We start from the raw sequence: 8,842 nt of genomic DNA, 5'->3' as shown, positions 1-8,842 counted from the left end.
AATTGAATTTCTTCATAGGATGCTTTTGTAGAGTGGCAACTGGTTGGAATCTGTTCAGAGAAGACTTTGAACAGAAACATTTGTTCATGAGTGGCCTCAGGTTGAGTAGGAGTTGTAATATATCATCCTTATGAGCTGGGGGCTGCAGCGCAGGAAGACGCTCAGAATTTTTTCCTTCTCTTTGAGTTGGATCTTCATGGGTTTACACTGCCTGAATTTATCAGACATCCTGTGGAGTTAGAAGCATCATTAAAAACCAGAAACAAATATTTAAATACTCTGAAGTCTCTTCTGAAAGGTTACTTTTGTGGCTAGAAATACTTAACGGAACAATGGAGGTCGGGAGGGACCTCTGGCGGCTTGTGCTGTCCGGCTCCCGGCAGGGCTAAGGCCGCAGCTGGGACCATGTCCAGGAGAATTCGAGACTCTTCCAGGAGGAAGGTCCATCACTTCTCAGGGAGCATGTGGCTGTGCTTAGCCACCCTCATGGCTTCTTTACATCCAGCCAGAATTTCCCTTTACGGACTTCTCCAGCCCTATGACCAACTTCACCGCGTCTGTCAGAGCTCACTCTTGTTGGGTCAGTATCTCTTGTGCCAGAGGGCCCCAAACCACACGCAGTAGTAATCCAGCTGGATTACACATCCAAATGTGTGTGAGTGCCTCCTGGGTGGAAATAGGCATGTCCCACAAAACTGCTGGCTATGCTTTTGCTGATGTACCTCAGTTTTCCACATGTAACAGCATGTGTTGTTTGTTGTTTCAGATAGTGCTGTACATAACTTTGTTGGAGAGTCCTGCCTTTCACTGCCTGGATCCTTTTAACAGTGTGCCAAAGGTGAGTGGTTCAAGTTCAGCGGTTATTTTCTTAACTAAAGATAATGAGTGAACTGGATGTATTGCTTGGTTTTTGCTTTTATGTGGTGTACTACTTGTGATTTTTTTTTTTTTTTTTTAAACTGCTGGATGGATGATTAAATAGCAAGTCTTTTTCCTTCAGTGATCTGAGACAAATCAGTTTTAGCTCTTACTTTCAAAAAAAAGACAAGAAAAAAGGGTAGGCTCAGACTATTAAGCACTAAATATTGCTACCACTATTTTTTGGCTCCTGTCTCCTGTTACCTGCTGCTTTGACTTGTGATGTTTTCCCCTGAAGGTGCTGTAGGCAGGACGTGGTGGTGTGGGAGGTATGGAGGAGTAGCGGCGGCCATCCATAGCCTGTGGTGGAGCAGGCTTAAAAGTATTCTTTGATTGAATTCTAGAAACTAAGTAATAGCTTATAAAGTATTGAGAGGAAAGAAGGTTTGTGGGTTTTCTGTGAGAGTAGAACAGAATTGCATTCAGTGTATATATAGAGTATCTTCCTGGGCTGGCTCTGAAGGCCTGAAGTAACTTAATGAAGCTGATGTTTTCCATGCAATTCATTTTGTGGTAGAGTCTGGCTATGTTCTTTCTGTTAATTCATGTACCCTGTTGTCTCTTTCTAGTAACTGTAGTTGATCTCTGTGGCTTAGTAGAGATTTATTAACAGAAACTTTTAATAAAATGAAACCTCATTACAACTGTACCAAAAAATAAAAGCAAAAAGGCAGAACACTGAATGAACTTTCAGCATTGTGGTGGCTGCAGCACGGAGCAGAAGACTGGGAATTTTAGTTTCATTCATTACTTTACCAGGTGGATTTATTATTTCTTACTCAAAGTCTCTGTTTATAAAATAAAAATAATGTTACCTTCTTCAGAAGGAAGTTATGAAGGCTAATTATTGACATTTTTGAGCCTTCAAATGGAAAGCAATGTATGAAGTCCTCGTGTGCCTTGATATTTGTTGTGAGTTCTGTTAAATACTTGTTCAATGAAGTGTTATCAGATGTTGAAATTAGACTTAATTTGTTTAATAAAGTGCAGGTGAACCAGTTAGAATTAAAAATGCAATCCAGTCTTAAGTATAACATCTACATATGCTTTTGCAAATGATTCTGTTTCCTTCAAACTGAAAAGGAAATCCCGAAGTACTAGGATAGAAACTCTGAGATGCTACAATTGGCTTTTGTTCTACATTTTCAAATTATCTGATACATGTCTTTAAATATAATGGACAAACTTATAACCCTGGCCTTTCCAACAGACCAGAGCATAGTCTTGAACATTTTGTATTTGTGTTTAAAGACTAATAGTGAGAAATCTTTTGTAATCATTTTCTGGAGTAGAAACTCTAGAAAGTTTTCCTTATACTTTTTGTGTGTCATGTTGGTAGCAAAATTAAAATATTCTTGAAAGGGCTGTTAATGTAAAAAGAAAACACACAGTCATAAAGCCAAAGCTTTGTCAAACTGTAGACTTAATCATAGTAAAATTATTCTAATTTTTCTACTAAAATTTCTGCTCAAAAGTAAGCATATTGACTATGGCCCAAATTTTGTATTTATTTCAAATGTGTAATATAAAACTCTTTAGAGTTTTATCTTCGGAATCTCTTTCTTGCCCTTTTTTATTATAGTTTTCAGTTCAGTCTTCAGTGAAAAGAATTAAAAAAAAAAAAAAATCCACTGCTTTGTTCAAGGAAATAGGTATTTGGAATCTGGGTTATGGGTTTAGAGTCATCTTTATTTGTTGGATTTTTTTCTTCTACCCTTTAAAACAAGAAGAGGGGAGGGGAACCAAATGTGCCCAAAGTGAAGGTGTTTACAGCAGGTGAAGGTTTTATATACTTCCCAAAAAGGCAATAAATACATAATAGCTCACTGAAAGGAGGAGAGGAAGAACTATTTGGACATCTCAGTTGGTGGGGCATGTAGTGGTGTCTCCTTTTAAAGTATGGGTACCCAGAATACTTGCTGTGTCCAATTAGACAACACTTAATTTCAGTAACAAAATTAAATATAACATCGGTATTAATATTTTATGTCTTTTTCCATCCTTTGTGTGCGTGTTTCTGATGGACTATATTCAACTTGGTAAAGATGTGATTCTGCAAAACATGGAGCATTCTAATGCCTTTCTCGAAAGGAAATGAATGCATAGGTGTAGGTTCAGTAAAGCCTACACTTGAAATGCTTTGTTGAACCAGAACATAGTAAACCTTTTGCCCTTTGAAAAGGAAATGCAATTGGCAACAGAGTAAATATTCACAAATTACGCTCAAAATGTTCTTAAGCTTCACCGAACTGTGGACAATAATGTGTCCTTATAGGATTTTGTTGAGTCAGAACTACAGTGTAATTAGTATGTGGTTGTCAAGATCTGCCAGTTCATCTTTTATCTAGCTGGGCAAGCTGGCTTTTTTCAGTTGTTTTTGGTTTTCTATCTCTTTTTTTCTTTTTCTCCCTTAAAAAAAAAAAAAAAGGACTATATGGAAAGCAGCCTTTAAAAAAAAAAAATCTGTAATTTCTGCAATTAAATTAGTATGAAGTTACAGATGAAGTCTGATGTTCTCGCAATTTATTGCAATCATTCAGTTGTTGCAAATCTGAAACTACCCGAAAAGCATTTAACCTATTTTAGAACATCATATTGTATGTAGTTGTATTTTGTACTTTTGAACTTGTTCCTCATTCTCCTCATGAGTCTTTGAATCAAAAAAATAAATTGCATCTTGTATTTTCACAATAGAATGTTTTGAAAAGGGATTGCAGTATTAATATGTGCCTTAGGCAGTTCTTTTTTGTATTTTAGATAAAATCTTCTGGGAAATGTTCTTTAATAGTATAATTTTTTGAGGCTTCATACCCCTTTATAGAATGTACTGTTTGGTTCTTCAGGGATACCTCTGTACACAGAAGGGAGATTGATGAGATCAGAAGCAAACAGGTGTAAGGAGTTACCAGTGTCGTAGTACTCAGCAGATTTGCCAAACTGTGATCAGTTGTCAGTGGCTACAGTAAAGCCTAGACTGTAGAGGTACTCAGAACAACCGCGACGCAAACGCACTCCTCACGTTGCGAGGCTGGGGACCTGCTCACAGCTTCTGAAAGACTGATCCTCCTCCTCCTCCTCGTTTAAAGAGGAGAACGCACCACAGGCATTTCAACTTGATGGCACTGTCTGCGATGCTGTATCAGAATATTTCTTGGTATTTTTCTGTGGATCAGCATGTTTGTAGTTGTTGGTTTTTGAGGAGTTTGAACTAAGGAAAGCAATACCTATTCTTAGTGTTTCATATGAGTTAGTTATGGGAAATTTTGATTCTGACAGTAATGAAGAGAATGAAAGGTATGTACTGAGTGGATGTCTAGATTCCTTTCCCTTAAAAAAAAAAAAAAAAAATCCTGTAATTACATAAATTATCCCACGTGCCTAAAGTGTTGATTTTAATGCAACTTTAGCATTCCTTAAATATATTTACAGACATTTAGTATAATAAATGGATTTATAGAATACTGCCGGTTATGTTATGCTAGTTGCATAATACTTTCTAATCTATAATTGTGGACAGTAGGGAAGAACACTTTCATCCCACTCCTATACCCCCCATAACCACAGGTATACCCCCCAAAAAAATTGATCGTCCCTGAATTATGTAATTTTAGTACTTTGTCTTTTAGATTTTTCACTACATTTTTTTCTGTTTCTCTTTGTAGTAATTGTAGTTCTTTGCATGAAAATACAGGCATGCTTTTATTTACTAATAATATCAAAATAGATTATTAAGAATCACTTGTCTATAATTTTTTGCCAGCTTTGATAGCTTCAGGTGCAACTCAGGCTTGTAGATATCAACGGTACCTGTTATGGCCCACAAATGGCCTTTTAACTGCAATCCGTATGGATTCCTCATCTGAGGACACTGTACAGCTTTCATCAATACATGAAAATTGGGTTCAGTAAAAACAAAACGATGACCACGTTTTTCCTGGTGGAAGTAGTTTTGTGGTTTGATAGCCAGTGTGGACTTTGGCTGTCTTCTCATCCAGCATGTCAGTTTTTCTCAGCCAAAAAGCTTTGCCTGCTGAGAAGAATCTAGCATGTTGCTCATGAATATAGCTTTGAGTTAAGCTATATATATAAAATAGATATATATGAATAAGCTGAGGTTAAGCTTGTGGCTGAGTATATTTGTGAACTGAGCACAAAACACGCAGTGACCAGCCTTAGTGTCTTGACCAGTCTTCAGAGGAATGCCACTGGCAGAACTGGTTACTGAGCCCCTATTTCTGTGGTTTCTAAATAAACATATCCCTGCATTACTCCAGGTTCAGCGTGAAGATTTGAATGTGCACTGCACTTTTGAGGGACAACCGATGTGGCTTTGAATATGATCTTGAGAAACTCTTCAAGATAGCTTATGCAGTTAAGCTACATCACAGGGAGGGTATCCTGAGATGCTGAAGGCGTTCGTGACGTAGGTGAGTGTTATACATAGAGGCATAGGTCGGGGAAAGTCAGCTTGAGGCTTTCGGGATGCGGGGACTGGGAGCAGTCCTTGTGCCAGCTCTGTGTAGTGCGATAGGGCTGTACCGGCGCAGGGGCGGGTCAGTGATCCCAAACCCTCCTGAAGGAGGAAGCAGATTAGCAGCTGAGGCCACCGAGGTCACCGAGTTACTCCAAGATCTAACTGCCCCATAAAGGAGCTGTTGTCATCTCCTGCTTGCAAACGCCTCCTGGAGATCCCCTCCCCTCAGGTTTCTGTCGGGTGCCGTGCCTGTTTCATAGCTCTTTAGGGCTGACTGCTTGAGCTGTTGCTTTGCAGGAGTGGGCACGCAGCCAGCGTTGGCGTAGGTCACTTACAAAATCAGTTGAAGGCTTGTTCCTCCATTTGATAACGGCTGGAAGGCAGTTCGTCTGGTGTGGAGGCTTTGAGGGAACTTTAAATGATTCATTGTTCATGTTAGAATTGGTGTGTAGTAGAAATACGGCTAAAACTGTAAACGTGTGTATTTTCAGTAGTGCTTTTAACATATTCCATATAACATCATATTCAAATGGTATGTATTACATCAAATGTATTATGATATTAAAAAACAGTTTGGTTTGCTGAGATACTGCCTTTTAATGAATGGGAAGAGACTGTACACGCAGTTCATCTCGTTTCCTATCTGGGGAATGGTTTTGTGTGTGTTACCCAGAGGTGCTCCGGATAACTGCTGAAATTGGTGAATTTCACAGAACAGAAAATATTTAAAGGTTAGTGTGGTATATTTGCTGTGGAATTCTGTTTCTAATAACTCGGTTAATTAATCTTGGATTACAGTTAGTGTTTGCACTGCAGTAACAAAGCTGGAATTGTACTAAGCAGAGAGGACTGAGAAAATGAGCTTGTCCTGTTGTTTATTTTTTAAGCCAGTAGTAACACGAAGCATAGAATACCATGCATACAGATACGAACCTTTTACAGTCTATTTTTCTTTCCCTGATTTTGAGAGTCTCATTTTAAGACATGACAGGCTCCTTGCAGTCTCCTGGGTTTAACCCCTGCTTTCCTTTGTGCTTTCTATTCATACCCTTTTGTTTCAGGGATCCCTTGCAGCTCTTATCTTATCCCTCCTTATTTTGGAGGCTGTTGTCTGTGTCAGCTGCTCTTAGTTGTTCCCCATACTGGAACCTCTGTGCAGCTTATTTTCTACCTACTCTGTCACCGTCTCCCCCTCTTCTTTTAAATGAACCTACTCCTGCTTTTTGATTCAGCAGCTGTGTGTGCAATCCTTCCAGCAAATCCCCAGCTACTGTCATTGCTACTCACACTGGTTTTTTCCTCAGTAGTCTGTCCTTGCATTTCTTTTTAGCACCTCTTTTCCCTGTGACCACTTGTTCCACATCTTCCCACTATCCTATAAAATGTACCTGTAGCCTGAATTTTTTTTTTTAATGTGAAATACTGACATCTTAACAGACCTGTTCCTATATGCAAGTTAAGTATCTGCCTCTGATGCAAGCAAGCTATCACAGGTGATACCAGAGAGATCCTTTGCCTGAAGCATCAGGTAGTTTGGGGGATCTGGATTTTCCCAAGGGGCTGGTTTTGAATTCTCTGTCTTGCAGCAAAATCAGTAGTTTTTTGTCCTTTGGTGCTTAGCACATTCCCTGATAAGCTGGTCATCTCATACCATTAGTTCTCAAGTTATCACATACCAGCCCAAAAAAATGCTGTTGAATGAGGGTTAGACCTCTCTTTATATTTGATCTCTGAATTTATCTTTCAAGATTAAACAGTCAGAGTGTTACTTTTCCTTTCTTAATTCTCCCTCAAGATTACTGGATGGTATTTTCTACCAGCTCTGGATTTGTATAGGATCTGCAAAGGTCTGTTCCGTTATTGCTAGAGAGAGTGCTGGTTTATGGGTGTTTGGTAAGCTAAAGCATTTATCTCAAAAGAAAAGGGTGTGACATCCTTGGGTTTACTTAAATGTTGTGACTAGAACAACAAACCTGGTGTGCGTGTCTGTATATATATGTTTATAAAACTGGTTTTGAAACTAGCTCCTAAGCAAGGTTTTGACAGTTGTGCTCTTTAGAAATTGAATTTACCGTCAGAGGGATAATGGAATCTTGCATTCTCAACTGCTGACTTGCGCTTCAGGCACCCTTTGGATGCGTGGCTGCTATAACATACTTTCTGACTGCAGTAAGTTACTGAAACTTCAGGAAGTCTTGACCTGTGAGCTGTAACTGTGTAACTGGCAACACATCATCATGTGGCCAAAACGGAGGCGTCCCATGTGTGTGCTGGTGGGCTTATGTCCGGTTGTGTGAGGAGCGGCTGCTGCTGTGTATTCTTCAGAAAAAAAGGTGGTGGCAGAGAGATCAGTAGGTGGTTGTGACCTGCTCCCTGGCTGTGGTTCAGGAGAAGAAGAGGAAAATGATGTCACAAAGCAGGCCACTGTGGTCAGACTAAGGATTCTGGCCTGTAAGTGATGGCTGGGCATCTCCGCATCCTGAGTCAGTATCCTGACTAATTCTGTAGAATTCTTAAAAATAAGAGTAACAAAAACTGAGCACAGCATTTGATGCAATGACACAGTACTGCTTACCCTTTTGGATCTAAAGCTTGGTTTCAGGTTTGAGTTTTTGAACCTAAATGTACTACACACTAGAGGAGCAGGAACAAGGCATCAAATAACACTTCAGTCCAAGACCTGTTCTTCAGAGCTTAATTTTCAACAAGGAGCTTAAGAACAAATAAAATAAAAATGCTTGGTATTAGTCTTGAAGCATTCAGAGGTTCTATAACACAGGAAAGGAAAAGGGATCTCTCTTCTGTAAGTTCTCCCTGAGGTCCAGGGGGAGAGGGGATGCATGTGTCTTCCCTCTTCTCCCTGTTCTCTTCCCCACCTTGAGGTAATTTGTGAATTTCTATATACTCGCTCCTACTTTTGATGAGTCAAGGGATTGTAGTTTGCCGTTCCTTTCATACAGTGCTCCACAGCTCCCAGTATTTGTGTATGAATTTTCTTTAAAAAGCCTTTTTCATTGAGGCCTGATGCAGATTTGGTAACTATTGGCTTCTCTTAGTAAGGTCTGATTTAGATAATGAAGAGAATTTTCTTCTTCTGTTGTAATATTACTTATAACAGAGTTGTGGCATGTCACTCTTGAATTTTGACTACAAATAATACTAAGGTACTACAGGAAGCTGTCAGGTACTAAATATTTTGTGTGGCTCTCAACTAAACTTGTATATGAAACAATGATGGCATAGTCACTTTTATTGAAACTCAGTAGCAATATAAATTTTTGAATTTGTATTAATCCAGAAGTAACGAGAACTCTGTGGCTAAACTTCTCAATTTCAAACCTGTGGTTTTGAAACTGTTTTTCCTTTATTTAATCTTGGTCCTAGTACAGATATTAATCCCCACAGTCTCTCTCCATGTTTGGAAATTACTTGGCTACTATTATTTCCCTT

The 8,842-nt window shown here is 39.1% G+C and overlaps 1 protein-coding gene across 1 annotated transcript in view; it reads left to right on the top strand.

The window, feature by feature from the left end:
- Positions 1-764: 764 nt before the first annotated feature.
- The window catches only part of NCK2 (NCK adaptor protein 2), a 55,945-nt gene continuing 47,867 nt past the window's right edge, over positions 765-8,842 (top strand). The window contains exon 1 of the mRNA XM_009276108.1: positions 765-838. The gene's annotated coding sequence lies outside the window, so the exon portion shown is untranslated. The remainder of the gene's footprint in view (positions 839-8,842) is intronic.

The sequence above is a fragment of the Aptenodytes forsteri genome, unplaced genomic scaffold (genome assembly GCF_000699145.1).
Source record: "Aptenodytes forsteri isolate BGI_AS27 unplaced genomic scaffold, ASM69914v1 Scaffold96, whole genome shotgun sequence".
In the NCBI taxonomy this organism is placed as follows: Eukaryota; Metazoa; Chordata; class Aves; order Sphenisciformes; family Spheniscidae; genus Aptenodytes; species Aptenodytes forsteri.
This window is presented reverse-complemented; position numbering and strand designations above follow the sequence as displayed.